The following is an 18,123-nucleotide window of genomic DNA, read 5'->3' as shown; positions in this document are numbered from 1 at the left end:
ATCTACTCGTGTTTTTGGAGCTTTGAAACAGAACAAGGAAGAAAAAAATAAGGAAGGAAAACATTTGCTGTTATAGCAACTGAAATGAAAGAATAGCACTAAAAAATCTTAACTCTTCAGTTAATGAAAATAATGTTGTGGAGGGGAGTAGTTTGTGCTACCTGACTTGGAAAAAGGGTGGGGAAGGCTGTGGTAAACTGTATCCTACTCACAAAAAGAATATTTTTGGGTGATGACATTGTAGATATGGGAAAACATTATTTTTTTGTACTGTATAGGAATAACATTGGAAAATTAGGTCTAGGGAGACTGGGTAGAATTGTGAAAATTCAGTCTCTCACTAAGCTTCTACCTCACTGAATTTCCCTTGCAATTTTACTGAATTTTGCTAATGGGAAAATTGTCAACAGAGGAATGTCTATTAATAGAAACTTGATTAGAAAAAAAATGAAATTGAGGCACAGTTGAATTGTATGGTTTATCAAAACAAAAATGAGAAAACATTATAAATAGAAGACCATTAAGAAATATTTCCAGGATAAGTAGCTTTCCAAATTATGAATTTTTTTATTCCCAAATGTTGTAAGAATAAATGAACACTTATAGACTAAATTCTTAGACTCCCTGTAGCTAGTTTCAGCTTCAAATTGTTTGGTTTGGGGGTTTTGTTTTGTTTTTATTTAGGGAAAAGCTGTGAAACCCTAAAGTCAATGGTTTATGAAAATTGACAGGGTTGACATAATTTTAGCTACTATAGCATAAACATTGACATTGTAGTAGTGGATGGAAGAACTAACTGTCAGAATAAGGAGATTTGGGAGGAATTTTATGGTACCAAATATAGAGTAGTAGTAGGAAAAAAAACATTCTCTGATATACATAAATATTTACCTATTCTGCTAAAAACTCATGAAATTGTAAAAAGTTTTAAACTGCTAAAAACAGCAACTTGATTCTGAAACATGTTAGTAGTTGGTTTTGTTTGCAAAGTGGTGTATAAAGAGTATTTTATGAAAGCTTGTGTGAAGTCTAGAGTTCCTTGTAAATCTATGTTCACGGGAAACATTCTCTCTACATTCACCCTCCCCTCAACAGGATTCTGAAGTTTTCCTTTTGATAGTAACATAGAAAGCTCAGTAAGATCCTGTCTCCCTGCAGTTCTTTCCACAGCTCACTTCCTACTTTGATCTATTGTATTGCAGGACACTACATTGTTTAAAAAAGTCATTTTCATTTTTTAAGTATTTTTCTCTTCCCTCTTACAATACTAAAAGTACAATAAAAGCAATTCTTCATTGTTTTGAACTCTGAGTCTCAGTCATTAATTTAGTCCCTGGTTCTGCAAGATGCTCTGCATGAGCACAGGCATTTTGCCTGCATATAGACTTTATATGATCTTGGACATAAAGTAGTATTTGCTATGTTATTTTTTCTCTGGTTCCTGTGGAGACTTAATCAAGCCAGTCAGCCCAGGTTCTATTTTTAAATATATATATTTAACAAAGTGTCATGCCAAAACAATTTGCTATCTTTTCTTCTTCTAAAAAATAATATCACAACCCTAATTAAGAAGTTATGGGATCATATTATGCTTTTTCTCTTCTCTTCTTTTTTTAAAGAATCATCAAACTATTAAGTCAACTCCCACAGCTGAAAATTGTGGCATATTTTTAGTAAGTAAATCTATCTAAATCAATAAAAGTGAAATGAGATAAGAAAAGGATGTTCTGTATTCAAGGGGAATAATGAGTGTTTAATTGCATATAGTGTATGATGTCAATGATGAAAATTATGGCAATGTTTGGACTTGTTCAGTAAAGCTAGAATTTCTCTGAATAACATGACATTCCCTTGACATAAAGCCATCCTTCAGCGTAAGTAACAAAAGTTTTGTTTTGTCAGATGAGTACTTGGCATTTATGTAGCACTTCCTGAGTTCAAAATTAAAGATTAGAGGTCAGAAAGTATGTCTTAAGAGAAAGACATGAAAGAAAATCTTACTGTAGATAAGAGAAGATGAAAAGATTGCAAAAAATAGTTTTCCAATATATAAAGAGTTTCTGTAAGGAAGGTAGTACGTTTTTGTTTATATTGGGCATGCAATGAGAAATAATGGTTTAGAATTGAAATATGATTCTATTTATGTAATAGGAAAAACGTTTTTTGAGGACTAATAAGATCAAAAATAGTTGAGAATCTTCACTATGGAATCTTCATATGAAAGTTCAGCTAAATATTCCTCTGAAATATTTTAAATTTAATATTTTAAAATATAACCAAATGGTGTGGTAATGAAAAAAAAAATCAAGGTATGTTGAGGCAAATACAAACTTCAGTCCTCTTGCTTTAGTAACTTTTCAGTCTCAGTTAAAAATAAATGAAGTGGATGAAAGAAAGAATGGGCAAGATATGATTATCTCCTCTTGCCACAGAAAATATTCCAGATATTTATCATGGTATTCCATATTACTTCTTTATATTACAATTTTTCCCATTCACAGTCATGTTTGATGTCCTGACCTGGGTGTAAACAGAGTTCTCAGTTCTCTTTATTAAGGAAGTCACCTGTCAGTCAGCTAGGAGTCCTGAATCTGGTGACACCATTTGATTGAGAGGGACTGTATCCTACCAACTTTGAAAATGTGCAGTTGATCTGACTAGAAAAATGATTGAGAACTACTCGTTTAAGAGCAGTGGCACAAAGAGGAGTAAGATCCAATAAAATTTGCATTTTTCATGAAGAAGCAATGCAACAGCTAGAAAACAGTGCTTGTTGGCCTCTTTTATGTCTGATATTCTATTAGAAACTTTGCAAGAGGGACTCAATTATCCTTAAAGAAAGGTAGGGTATTTTAAATTTACAATACCATAAATTATAGGCCCAAATGTAAAATATGGAAAAAATTATTCTGCAATAGTTTGAATGGTATATTAATTTCTATAATCAGGATTTTTGTTATAGGCTAGACTGTTCTTTTGATGGAATTATAACTATAAAATTTTCTTGAAAACTCCTTGAAAACCAGTAGTCTACAATACTTGGGGGTTGGAGCTAGGTAATCTTTAAGATCCCTTCCAACCCAAACCATTCTATGCTTCCAGTAAGTAAACACTAAAAACTATTTGCAATGTTTATGTTCCTATCTATTAAAATAGGTGTTAACAGCAAAATTGGAATACTCTTTTCAATAACAATTTTTAAGCAGGTGACCTTCACAGATCAGAATTACAAATTTCCTTATATCATGATCCTCTTTATCTTTTCATTACCGCTTGCAATACTGAGCACTGCATAAAAGGAATTGTGATTAAGTGATTTTTGTAGCCTTGGCATAATCAGGAAAGTGCCTGCTGCTTTTGAACTATGTGTACTTCTCTTATATTTGCCTTTTGTCTTCAAGACTGGTTTTGAGTGAAGTGTTCATTCCCATCTATACCATTCTTTTTCTTATTTTTATTGCTTTTTCATTACCTATATTTGTATTTGTAATTCAATTTTTGATTGCATTAATGCTTGTGATGTAATAGCAGCCTTATTTTGACAGTAACAGCCTAGAAATAACAATGTACAAAATTGTTTCCTCAATGCAAAAGTGTTATTTTGTCTGGTGCTCTTCTTACCAATATACAAAAAGTAATAGTAGAAAACCATTACATGTAGTCCAGACAAAATGTCCAAAGAAATTAAAACTTATGCTGCATTCTACAAATATAATCTATAAAACTTCTTTTATTTCTAGTTCTTTATCTTAAACTCACTGCACACATTTTGCACTCCAGACAAGGAAAACCTGACATTTTTTTCTTAGAACTTGCGTTTATTGTAGATTGTCTTTTCTGGAGCAGAGTGAAACCAAATAAATTTCAAAAGTATACAAACTCATATATTCTCAGATCATAAGGTGAATGGCCCATGAAACTCAAAGAAGATATAAACATCTGTACCATTATACATTTTCTCCCCCAAAATTACATTTTTTAAACAAACTATGCAGTAGTTTCCATGGGAGGTTTATATTAAAGGTATTCTTAAACTAAACTTCTCATATGCTATTAGTTGTGACAAAATTTCTTGAGTCTAGCCTAGCAATGGTCAAACCTCTGTTTTTTGGAGGGAAAGGAAAAGGAGGAAAGTCTGTTCTTAGAGCTATCAACCTGCTCTTCTCTTTGTCCTCCATCTTTTGTATTTCTCAATAGGAATATGTATTTCAAGATAAAAAGAGGTCTTTGTCTTTTTCCATGCCAGGTTTCAAAGGCAGCCCTATAGACTGCTGATTCCCAAGCTACCTGAAGATCTGGTAGCCATTTGCCACATTGCTTTCCTGACCTGAATATTGTTGGACAATCAAAACCCTCAAAAGTTCTGGACTAAAGTTCTTCTTTGAATAAAACTGAGAGATTAAAAAAAAAAAGAAAGAAAGAAAGAAATTGGTGAGATAGAGCATATATTTCTAATTTAATTTCTGTTCTTCTAATCAATAAAAAGTCTATGACTATTTTTGTCATTGGACTTTACATTCAACACTTTCAGTCAAATTCACATTCTGTAATTTATGGCAGAATAAATTGTCCAAGAAATGGGTATATGCCCTCAAAAATTATTTTTAATTGTTTCAACTAAGCGAATGAGAAGGTTCTCAGCCTCTGTAGTAGGCCAACAAGGCTGACATTCTTGTGGGAGTCTGTTATAGGCCACCCAACCAGGATGCAGAGGTGGATGAATTATTCTACAAACGGCTGACAGATGTCTCAAAATTGCCAGCCCTTGTTTTTGTGGGTGACTTTAACCTGCCGGATGTCTGCTAGAAACTCAGCACAGCAGAGAAGAGGCAGTGCAGGAGGTTTTGGAGCAAATGGAAGATAGTGTCCTGTTGCAGCTGATAAATGAACCTACCAGGGGTGCGGCCCCACTAGATCTACTGTTTACAAACAGAGAAGGGCTGATGGGAGATGTGGTGGTCAGAGGCCGTCTGGGTTTCAGTGACAATGAAATGATAGAGTTTTCAATACTCAGTGAAACAAGGAGGGGCACCAACAAAACCTCTACCCTGGACTTTTAGAGGGCAGACTTTGGCCTATTCAGGAGGCTAGTTCTGAGACTACCTTGGGAAACAGCCCATGAAAAAAAAGGGGTCCAGAAAGGATGGACATACTTCAAGAGAGAGATCTTGAAGGCGCAGGAGAAGGCTGTCCCAGTGTGCCAAAAACTGAGCCAGCAGGGTAGATGACCAGCCTGACTGGGCAGGGACCTTTTGCAGGAACTTAAGGAAAAAAAGAGAGTTTATCAACTTTGGAGAAAAGGGCAGACAACTAATGAAGTGTTTAACAATGTCATTAGGTGATGTAGAAAGAAAATTAGAGAGGGAAAAGCACAATTTGAATGTAATCTGTTAAGGATAACAAAAAGTGGTTTTATAAATACATCAATAGCAAAAGGAGGGGCAAGGAAAACCTCCAGTCTTTGTTGAACATAGTTACCAAAGATGAGGATAAGGCTGAGGTTCTTAACACCTTCTTTGCCTCAGTTTTCAACAACAAGACAGGTTTCCTCAGGACAGCTGGCCTACTGAGCTGGTAGACAAGGACAGGGAGCCAAATATCCCCCCTGTAATCCAGGAGGAAGCACTTAGTGACCTGCTGAGCCACTTGGATCCTCACAAGTCTATGGGACCGCATGGGATTCATCCTAGGTTGATGAGGGAACGGGCGGAAGAACTTACCAAGCCACTCTCCATCATTTAGCAACAGTTCTGGCTCACCAGGAAGGTCCCAGATAATTGGAAGTTGGCAAATGTGACACCCATCCACAAGAAGGGTCAGAAGGAAGATCTGGAAAATTACAGGCCGGTCAGCCTGACCTCAATGCCTGGCAAGGTTATGGAGAAGATCATCTTGGGTGCGATCACACAGCACCTGCAGGACGAATGGGGGGTCAGACCCAGCCAGCACGGGTTTAGGAGAGGCAGGTCCTACCTGACCAACTTGAACTCTTTTTATGACCAGATGACCCGCCTGATGGATGAGGGAAGGCTATGGATATTGTCTACCTGGACTTCAGCAAAGCCTTTGACACCGTCTCCCACAGCATACTCCTGAAAAAACTGGCAGCCCACGGCTTGCACAGGAGCACTCTGTGCTGGGTTAGGAACTGGCTGGAGGGCCGGGCCCAGAGAGTGGTGGTGAATGGTGCTGCATCCAGTTGGCAGCCGGTCACTAGTGGTGTCCCCCAGGGATCAGTGTTGGACCCAGTCCTGTTTAATATCTTTATTGATGATCTGGATGAGGGGATTGAGTGTATCATTAGAAAACTTGCAGATGCTATCAAGCTGGGGAGGGAGTGTCTATGTGCTGGAGGGCAGGAGGGCTCTGCAGAAGGACCTGGGCAGGCTGGATACATGGGTCAAATCCAACCATATGAAGTTCAACAAGGTCAAGTGCTGGGTCCTGCACTTTGGCCACAACAACCCCCTGCAACGCTACAGGCTGGGGACAGAGTGGCTGGAGAGCAACCAGGCAGAAAGGGACCTGGGGATTCTGATTTACAGGAAGCTGAACATGAGCCAGCAGTGTGCCCAGGTGACCAAAAAGGCCAATGGCATCCTGGCCTGTGTCAGTAACACTGTGGCCAGCAGGACCAGGACAGTGATCATGTCCCTGTCCTCAGCACTGGTGAGACCACACCTGGAGTACTGTGTCCATTTCTGGGCCCCTCAATTCAGGAAGGACATTGAGGTACTGGAACATGTCCAGAGTAGGGCAGTGACGCTGGTGAAGGGACTTGAGCACAAGTCCTGTGAGGAGAGGCTGAGGGAGCGAGGGTTGTTTAGCCTGGAGAAGAGGAGGCTCAGGGGAGACCTTATTGCTCTCTACAACTACCTGAAAGGAGCTTCTAGCCAGGTAGACATAGGTCTCTTCTCCCAGGCAACCAGCAGTAGGACAAAAGGGCACAGTCTTAAGCTGCAGCAGGGGAGGTTTAGGTTAGACATTAGGAAGAAGTTCTTTACAGAGAAGGTGATTGGGCATTGGAATGGGCTGCCCAAAGAGGTGGTAGATTCACCATCCCTGGAGGTGTTTAAGATCAGACTGGATGTGGCACTTAATGCCATGGTCTAGTAGACAGGGTGGAGTTAGGTCAAAGGTTGGACTTGATCATCTCAGAGGTCTTTTCCAACCTAGTTGATTCTGTGATTCTGTATCTCAAAGTTAGACAGCTGCTAGTGTTCTGCTTAGCATAATGGTTGATAATGATCTGTGATGATTATTTTGTAGAGTAAATAAGCATCTTTATAACATCATTTAAGTAAAGCAACTTACTGAACAAAACTTAAATCAGATTTCAATAATCTTTCCAATTAAGACTCTGAGTAGTGGCTGCATTCTTTTTTCTCAGATAAATTGATCTTGCATTTATATTTCACCAGTATCAAAAGGTATTGTTTTACTAATTTTTTTATTTTTTTTTTTGGTGTGCATATACAAATAAAAGTGCTGGCAAAATTGCAGTCACTATTTCATTTAGCGTCTTATGAATATAACCGTTTCTGCAATTTCTCATGTATTTGAATAAGTAAAACGTAGTGTAATTTGTGAATAGTAAATTTGAGAAATTTGTAATATCTTATGGACAGTGCCATTACTTCTGTGCTGTGATAGATGCACTGCCTTTGCTATCTCTTACTTTCAGTTTATCATATGATCACAAATTTTGTGCTGAGGCAACAAGACAGAAAGTAAAGCTCAGAAAGAAGAAAAATAAGGATGTGACATAAAGAGCCATAATTAGGAAACATTCTTCTTTATTGAAAGTGTTATTAAAAGAAAAAAAAAGAAAACGCTTTCAAAAACAGTATTAATAATCACTAGCATTGCTGAAAGACTGTTTAACTTTCAGTTATGAAGATATGCTTTATGAATATGAAAATAAAGTAACCATATCCAGTAATCCATTTCTGGTTAAATGTTTGTCAAGATCCCTAATTCCTTACAGACACACACACACACACACAAATAAAAAAAAAATTTGAAGACTTTGAATTTACTTTTAAAACATATTTCTGTTTTCAATAGTATTTCTAAAAACCTGCTTGTACTTCTCCAGAATCTGTTATCAACATTTCAAAATCTCCAGAAACTACACTTTCAGAAGACACTGAGCTTTCCAAATTCTTTGTGCTTTTCAGTCAGCAGTAGCTAAAATACCTGCCTTAGAGTACCAATTTTCTACTTGCTAAATGTGCATATGTATCTGCAGAAACAAATTAATTCTTAACAATATGCAATTCTTAACAAAGTATGCAAGTAATTATTTATTAGGTGATCCAGTAATCAAACTAGTTTTGACAACAATGTTTGTTGTTTCTATGTCTATTCTGCTGATGCCTACCTAGGACTGAGGAGGCAGAACATTAGTGTTACATCATAGATAAATCTGAATGAGAATATCAGTTGTTATTGTTGACTTTATTAAATAATGGAGTAATTAATATTGTGCAATACATTGTCTTACACTATAATGTTGGTTTACTTTACTATTCTGTGGACATTTGCAGCCACAATCAACCTGCAGATGTGCACAATTTTTTAATTGTTAGTTTTCATTTGGCCAACATTTTAACTATTGTAAGGCAGATAAATGGCATTTTTTCTAGCTACTCACTCTCTATATCAGACAATCATGTGCTAGCTTTCCATAATAAATAGTGGTTTTATTCCTAGATAAATAAAATCACATTTTTTTTTTCTGCTATGAGTGACTAGGAATAGGTGGATAGGGAGACAATGGAGAAGCGAACTTCCTTTCCCATATGCAAGAAACCAGTAATTTTTAATTCAATATCTATTCATAGTGTATGGCTATTCAGATCTTCATCTTTTTGTCCTAATAAGTCTGTGGGAAATCAGAATTAAAAAGAGAAACTATATATTAACATAAATTGCACAACATCAAAAGCTGGACTTTATTTGCACTGTTTTTGCCAAAAACTTCATGGTAATAATAGTGGTTAAATAATTCACTAGAGCCTGGCTCCATTTTCAGCTCTGCCAATGGACTTTGCATAATGAACGTTCATTTTTCTACAAAGTAAGAATTGCATAAATTGCTGAACATTATTTTTAAGTGTCTTATACAGATTTAAAACTAAAGTTCCAATTTTTATTTCCTCAACAAATGCAAAATTTATTGTTATCACTCAGAAACCATACATTCATAAATGTTGATTTTGTGGAATCACATTTCTAATCATTATCCCTTTTAATGCATCTGTTGACTTATCCATCATGTCGTCATCATGGCTAAGCTTCGCAAACAAAGATTTGGGGAGAGCTCTACCCACGTTTGTTGCAAACATACTGGTGGCTAAAAAGGCCAATACGAAATAGGCACGTCCAGTTGCAAAAGGCACAGCAGAAAGACTCCTTAAGTGGTATATTCTGCAAGGCACAATTCTTTCTGCGCTGTCTTTTCTCCTCGAGAGTGATCCTGTGTGCTTCCTCAAAGGCATCAGCAGCATTATAGATAGTGTGTCTCCAGACCTCCCGATTGGAGGCCATAGTAGACCAGTTATGATGATCAGTATGTCCAAGGCTGAGATGTTGTTTCAGGGAGTCCTTGTATCTTCTCTTTGGGGCTCCTCTCATGCGGCAACCGGTGGCAAGTTCACCATAAAGCAAGATCTTAGGGAGGTGGTGGTCCTTCATTCTTGAGACGTGTCCTGCCCAGCACAGCTGTGTTCTCAGCAACATGACCTTAATACTTGTGACTGCTGCCTGTTCTAGAACAGACGTATTAGTCACATAATCTGACCAGCGGATGTTTAGGATTGTACGGAGGCAGCTGATGGAAGCGTTCTAGGAGTCGCAGGTGGTGGTGGTAGATGACCCATGATTCAGATCCATATAAGAGAGTAGACAGCACTATGGCTCTATAAACACTGATCTTTGTACTTTTCTTCAAGTAAGTGTTTATTTCGCCAAACTCTTTTATGAAGCTTTCCGAAGGCACTATATACCTTAGCTAACCTGTTGTCTATCTCTCCGTCAATCTTACCATCCGAGGAGATGAGGCTGCCTAGGTAATTAAACTGCTGGACTGATTTGAGCTCTGATTGGCCAATGGTGATGTGGGGATGATGGGGGACTTCCTGAGGTGCCAGTTGATAGAGAACTTCTGTCTTCTTTAAGCTGACTTCCAACTCAAAGAGCTCAGCAGTGTCTGCAAAGCAGGATGTTAAATGCTGCAGAGCTGCTTCTGTGTGGGCAACAAGGGCGCCATCATGTAGAACAAGAATAATTCAATTCATCTCAAAATTGCTTTATAATCCTCAAAGTTCTCCAGGAGAACTATTGGGATTTTTATTGCTTTCATTTGCAAGTGTTTGTTTGGGGTTTTGTTGGTTTTGTTGGGTTTTTTTTCCAGATAACATATATTTAACATTTACTGACATGTCACACAAAGAAAATCTGGTTCGAAGTCTTGTGGAAGTGTGTATAAAACTTGGACACTTGAATTTAGGTTGAGAGGTACTTTGATAATTTCCAATGAGCAAATTGAAATGGCACAAAATTAAAGGTGAGCAACTAAGTTGCTTTAAATGAAGCTACTGTTGTGATATCTGAACTTTCTCTTTTAAACTGCTTTGAACAAAGTAAGTATTTTCTGTTCTTCTTCTGTTTAAAAAAGTTATATTAGTTTTCCTTTGAGTAGAACAGTGTTCTCTTGAAGTAGATGTTAAGATGTTTGCCCGTTGGGGGTTTTATATCCTGTTATGTGACACATTTGAAGTAAATTCTGTCCTTCCTAACTGAAGGAGATAAACCCTAAGCTCTTTCGCCTTTTTCAAAAGTCTTCCCTCACAAAGAATCTCTTCCGCTTGAGTGGTCAATGATTGTACTACACGCTGAATAGAAATAAGTATGCCACTACCCAGGAAACATTAAGTAAAATTAAACCAAAAAAGAAAGGACAACTGTAAAATAGCAGTAGGCAGAACGAGAATGGGATTGAAGGTGTTCTTGTCCATCTGTCTTTTTGCAGATGTTCTACAAGGTTGTCCTTGCTAATAGAGAATAGTAGAAATAACATGTTCTCACAGATAGTATATAGCCATACGCATGTCATACAAAAGCCATAGGTGCGACATAAGATCTGAATTTAGTTGTAATGGAACCACTACCAAAGCAACAACTCAAACACGTCAGGCTTCACATCCTGTAAGTGAAGAGCTGATTATATTTTCTTGCAAACACTTACTAAAAGAAAAATCCAACAGGAGGAATACACATGGAAATAATAATCGATTTTTGAACTGCAACCATCATGCATTGCTTTTTTATCTAGAAAGGAGTTTTTCATTCATCTGCAAGGAATTCCCTCGAGAATCTTCACTCATACATTAAGATTTTCCAGGTAGTAGCATCAAGTTTGATAAAACTTTTTTTGTTGTTAGCTAACCTAACCTTGTCAGACAACTGAATCTTTATCATCAGCTCAGTTAATTCAACATGTACTTCCTGGCTCATAAACAACGAATGTTTGAGGCATTTATCTTATTCCTTAAACAACTAAAATTATTCCAAATGGTTATACAATCTAATTTTCTGGTGGCAGATAGGAGTTATGTTGGTCGTGTATGTGCACCAGGAGCCCACACCTGTAGTTGGTACTCAACTCATGTAAGCCATTCTGTGTGACTTGTTTTTGTTTGTTCATGCTGCTTTGGTTCTGTGGCTCCAAAATGTGTAGCAACCTCTCTTCAGAAAAGTACAACTCGGAATACTCATGTTTTAGGCCACTTCGCTTTGCTGTCTATGAAGATGTTCTGGACTCTTTCTTTTAGGCTCTCAACTATGAACTCATATATTGCTCTTCTAAAGCTTCTCTCTTCTATGATCATGATAAACTTTCTTACCTATCTCTAGAATATAGCTTTCAGGGAGAATGTTTTTGAAGACTGCATTGTTGTCGTGAGAGCTAATTTAAAGCCATTGTCACAAAACTGAAGAGTAACTCCCTTAAGAAATTGTTCTTGATGTTTTTTCCTGCTTCTCATTGATTTTTTTCTTGGTCAAATATGCCAAAACACTGTTTTTGCACTATCTGTGTATCTATATTATGTTTTCATGCTGTACTCCAGTGTTTTACTTCTCAAATATCACTTCCTGACCATATGTTTCACACACAGCTGTGTGATAACAGTTGCTCTCAGTAGCTTTGTACTTGTGTTTTCTACATTTTATTGTCACTTTTGATCTTATGGTGACACTTATGGTAAGATTATTGCCTTATCCAAGAGCAGAATAGAGAAGTGACAAGAAAGTCAGACAAATCTTAGCAATACCTATATGCTGTCTGGCATCCAGGCAAACCTACCCTTTGACATTGTGGAAGCAAGCTGGATTAGCAAATTGAAAGATATCTATTTCCATTACATGGTAGTCTTTCAAATTACATTTTTGAATGCAGTAAGTTATTTATTAGTTAAATTATGGACATCATCTATTATTAAATATTGATTTATATTTTTCTTGCAGTCTCTGATTACCACAGCTAGTAAATTGTGGAATGTTTTTTAAGGTTGGCTTACAGCTATTGACAGGTGCCTTGTCTGTGTTCTCAACATATATTTATATGCAGAAAAGGTGACAGTGAAGAAGATTTATGTAATGTTATAGCACCTCATTACTTTTAGAACCAGTTTTATTGTTCTGTTAAAGATACATTAACAGATGAAGACATTGCAAAATAAGACTTTGTCAGAAATGATCAAACAACAACATCCAAGGGAATCAGCATTTTATTTGCCTACCCAAACCAATCTGCTGTCCATTTATTTATATGTATAAGCAAGTCTATATATGTTATAGTTAGAACTGACCATGAGGTATAAAAATGATTGCATATTAAAGAATTCAGGCAAAAAAAACTCCTGTTGTATTTTGTTTGTACTGCCCTTTCTGTGGAATCTAGGTGCATATAGAGGATTGGAAAGCACAGTATAGAAGTTAATTTTAGCTCCACTGATGACTGGCTTTGTTCCATGTGATTCATTTGCAGGCTGAGGTCAGAGTCGCACTCATGCACAACTCTAATCTTGCCATGGTTGGGACCATAGCCTATGGCATAAAAGTGAATGGGGTTAGTGGCAATGAAATCAAGTTAATAGACTGCTCAAGTTTAATCTCTAGTGTTTAATGACTAGGTAGTCTAACTGCTTTCATACCAAACACTGAACTGAGCATAATATCTTATTTTTCATAAAAGTGTACTGTGTTTGCCCAAATGCATTTTCCAGAGGGGTGTCCAGTCTTGTTTCGAGTACATGAAGAGGCAGAGAATCCATAATTTTTCAGTACTTTGATCCAAAGGTGAAATATTCTTTATTTTGAAGTTCATGTCTTACAGTCAGCCTTCAACTATCTATAGCCAGATACCTTGGTTAGAATTATTTCTACTCAGGCCTAGAAAGCTTTACTATTATAAGCATAGAGCCAGATAATCACAGTTGTGTTGCCTCTTAAGCCAACTGGTATCTTTGAATTTCTGTGCAGTGTTGTGTCAGTGATCAAGACTCTGCATTACCAGGGCTTATGTTTCCAAGACAATTTTACCTTAAATAGGTTAAAATGCTCTTTGACATACAGGCAATTTTTAGTTGTTTATGAAAGAAAAATTTATCCATGTTTTTTAATAATCTGAATGAGTTAGCCCTTTAATATTTCCTTTCTCTCAGTCTAAGGCATTTTTTTCCATACTTCAATTGCTCTTGTGGTTCTTTTTCCTATTTGACTAGATACAAGATACTAGTATTGTTATGCATACAGTATTGTAGTGTTAGTGTCACAAGTTTTACGTACTGATTAAGTCTAAGCATATCCTGTCATATATTTTTTTTAAAATACACCTTTTTGATGCAGTTTTATGTACACTTATTTGCCTTAAACTGAATCAAAAAATTACTGCTTTCCAGGGCATGGGGTCTTATACTTAATATGAATTCTGTATGTTCTTTGCTAATAATTTCTAGTTCATCTTTTATTTTCATCATTCATTATTTCCTTTCTAGTCTGCTTTAAGCATTGTATTTTATAACAAGTTATTGATGAAAAATGCACATAGCATTGCCTAGATCTGATAGTTTAAATAAGATTTAATCCCATAAAACCTGGCTGAAAATATTGCTCTGGATGATGACAACTCTGATTTGACATCTGTCAGTTCTGAATTCATTCCATGCTTATATTGCTCAGTGTTGGTTTGTTTTCATGATTAATATTAGTATGGTCTATCCCAACAAAGAACTATTGCATATAAATAGCTGGCTTCATCAAAAAGATCTGAGATTTAAAAAAAAAAAAATCAGTTTATAATTATCTAATTAGGGATTATCTATAGGAAACCTTCTACAGGCCATGTTGAGATTGTTTATTATGCCAACATCATTTATAAAATACCAGTTAGATAACCAAGAGACTGGGTGTGATTTGCTGCTTCTATGTTTTCATTTGTATTGTTTTTAAAAAATCAACATAACTTTAAAGAAAGAAAATAGAATTCAGATGTTGGAGGTTCATCTGGTGTGCTCACCGGTGTTTTTCTCTTTTTTACAGTATGCAGTGTACCATTATTTTTCCAAAACATAGAGTTCAAAGAAGGTGAACTATAATGTTATTTCCATAAAAATGTGCACAAAATGAAATTGAAATCCAAATACGTATTTTTGCTAGAAATGCTTACGCATTCATCCATTCTGTGCAGAAACTTTACCTTCTGAGCTATGTCACAAACAAAAAACAACTTCTTTGTGGAGGGCTTCACAATCAATATTCAGGTAACAGTACCACATAAAAGAATTTGGCAAATGGTTTCAACTAATGAGAAAATTGTGATCTGCTTGTATATATTGTGAATGTAGAAAAATTGGCTCAATTTGCTCAATAAATTATTCATTGGAAGTTACTCATTCATCACTAACAAAAATGCTGTCTTCAAATATTTCATCTATTTGGTGTTTCACGTGCAAAGAAAACTGATTTTACAATCTGTCATTCCTTCAGCTTTTCTAGAGAAAGACTCTTATTCTCACAGCAAAAGGAAGCCTCTGTTCTCCCATTTCACAAATAAAGCAGAATTATTTCAAGTATAATATACCCCAATTTTCTGGGGGAAAAATTCTAGTGATGAATCTGTCAATACAAGACCGGAAAACAGGAAAGTATTTAGTACTATACAGCAAATACTGATGTGAGTATGTTGTCTCTTCCTAGTCTTTTAGATTTTTTTGTTCTCATTTAATAACTCTTTGAAAATATAGTTAGCTCTAGGGAAAAGATTTTGTAGTAGTTAACATGTCTTCTTTACTGTGTGAATTTTCACAACATGGCATTGAACAATAGCGGAAGAAAGGTAGCAGGGAGAATTAGCAAATAAAAGACTGTCACTGTCATCAGAGCCTGTTGAATGCTTGGAGCGGCATGTCAGAAACGATGATTTAACTTGCATCTGAAGAGAACTTCCAGGATTGTGAAGTCTGGAACTTCTCCAAAGAGATCAAATAGAACTGGAAAAGTAGTTGACAGGAGCTGATACACATTATGTATGCTGCAGCTTCCTCATGACTTACTAAGTTGAGGAAAATAAAAAAAAGGCAAGTAGAATAAACCAGGGATAAATAAACTCATACTTGGAGCAGTTTACTTTTCTAAGTGGGGAGATGGAACTGCTACAGTAGGTTGGTAGGGTGGACAAGAAGTCCAGGAAAACAAACAGTGTTGACATATTTTCTTCTATGCATTCAGAAAGTATGCTAGAATATTTTCTTAAAAATACAGAATTTAAGACAAAAGGTTTTCAGGAATCCTTGTGTAACTAATACCTGAACTGCAGAGCTATACTATGTGAAAATAGAGAAATGATGAATATTGCACAAATGAATACCTGATATATTTTCATGCTGTCATTATGAAGCTTCGTGTTAATTTTGTTATGTCAAATGTCTAATAAATCAGTGACAATTTTATGTGTATCACAAGAAAAGAGGACATTTATTTCTTTGAAATATACCATATTTCTAACTAAGATGATGTTTAAATAAGACAATCAATGCATTCATGCATATCTTAAGTTTAACTTGCTATAATAAAATATCCAAGTAATTTCCTAGTGCATTCAACTTCTGAGTATATTAATGTTAACCTGTACCACTACCTGCTTCTCTAAGTCAAGACAATTACATCATACAATTTTTTTGCTTATATGGATACTCTATTAAATACAAGAACTGAAAAAAAAAAAAAAAAGGCCTACTTTGGTGAGCATGGTACTCTTATAGGTTTTTTACATTTTGGATATGTGGTGGTGGTCCTTTAAGACCTTGACACCATCAGGAATTTAGACTTCACAAGGTATGTAAGCAATTTGAAAATTAAAAATGTCCTCAGTTTTAACTCATTCCTTCCCCATTAACTGTTTAGAAAGATCATACTTACTGAGTGCCCTACCAGTTCTTATTTGGACCTCAAAAATAGTAAAATAAATTCACCTTCATAGTAGGACAGTTACTTGAAGTAAACAGGTCTCAGATTCCATATGACTTCAATAGTAGTTTACATATGAAATAGTTAGAAACAAGTAAGGGATATAAATGGTAGAGAATCAGAAGCAAAACCATTGCTTTCTTGTGTCCAACACTTAATATTATTACTTTATAGAAAAGTTTTAAGCTCTTTAAAAACAGAACTAAAAAAAAGTTTAAATTTTTAACTTTCATGCATTTATCTTTTTCGTAAGAACAGAAAAGATGCATTCTTTTATACATTATTTTTGGCTCTGAAGGTCAGAGTGAAGCAGCTAGGCTGAAATAAAAAGCAATAAGTTAGCTAGTAATAACTTTCAGGAACTGATCTATTATAATAGAACAAAATGCAGTGGTTATGAGATATTGAAGGTAGTAAATGAAAGGCTTCATTTGAAATCTCATGAAAGCGTATTTCCAATGTCAGAACCTCAAGATTTAGAGGATATTCCTGGTCCACAGAAGGAGAGTAAGATGGTTCTGATTCCGAGATTCCAAAATTGTCATAGAGCATAAATCATACTTGAATATGACTAGTGAGGGAAGAACTTGATATGCCAACTGATCATCTATCACTGTTAAAGAAAGTACTGTAAAGGACAAGTTTACTTAGGGTGGCTTCTCTTTCTTCTCTCATCTGTCTAGATATTGTTATGCTAAAGCTTTACTAATATAAGATTTACATGAAAAGAGAAGCTAAAATTAAAGTATAACTAAGCTCATAAAAACTAATGCTTTCTGATATAATTTTTGTAATATCTGATAAAATTTGATATATTGTTCATATAAAATGTGTATTAATCTATCCTCACATTGAATACTTGGGAAATATTACTTCTTTTGCTAAATATCTCTGAAGTTTTATATTACTATTTTGATAGGTAATGTTGAATTTATTTAGAAGATCGAATAATAATTATTTAGTCATAATGTTCTGCAGTTTTTTGAAAAATAGTAAGGACTAGAAAGACAGACGTTACATGTCAAATGTCTTACTTTGGTTAGCTTTCAAAATCTAAAATATATGTAGCAATTAAATATTTAAGAGTGTCCAGCTTTGGAAATATTGAAAACACAGCTGCACAAATCCCTGAGCATCCTGCTGTAGCTGACTATACTTTGAGCAAGGATGTTGGTCTAGGCAATCTCCAGATTCAGCCTTTCCAGTCTCAATTATTCCATGATCTTCTGATTTTATATTTTAGTTTAACACTCAAACACTTGTTTGCTTTTATAGATTTACCTAAATTTTGAAACAATTTTCAAATATAGTTTGGTTTCTCTGATAACAGAATTTTTAAATAAGCAAAAAAAACAGCTGTAAAGCACCTCTTCCCCTTCCAGAAATCTGGTTACAACAAGGTTGAGGACTACTTTAAAGAAAATCTGTTCCCCAGATTTAGAATCAAATCAATACAATTATAATAATTAAAGTTAGCGCAATAGTGTGGTAATACAAATGCACACAAAATGCATGCTTACAATTGTAGCGACTGAGGCACAGACTCAGGTTGTATAGAGTTTGGGAAAGGGGCATGCATGCTTGTATGGC

General features: G+C 35.7%; 1 protein-coding gene across 1 annotated transcript in view; it reads left to right on the top strand.

Annotated features, from left to right (window-relative positions):
• TENM3 (teneurin transmembrane protein 3) overlaps positions 1-18,123 on the top strand; it is a 1,300,501-nt gene that overhangs the window by 209,556 nt on the left and 1,072,822 nt on the right. The gene's annotated exons all lie outside the window — the stretch shown is intronic.

This window comes from Corapipo altera, unplaced genomic scaffold (assembly GCF_003945725.1).
Source record: "Corapipo altera isolate COAL_440 unplaced genomic scaffold, ASM394572v1 22b, whole genome shotgun sequence".
Classification (NCBI taxonomy): Eukaryota; Metazoa; Chordata; class Aves; order Passeriformes; family Pipridae; genus Corapipo; species Corapipo altera.
This window is presented reverse-complemented; position numbering and strand designations above follow the sequence as displayed.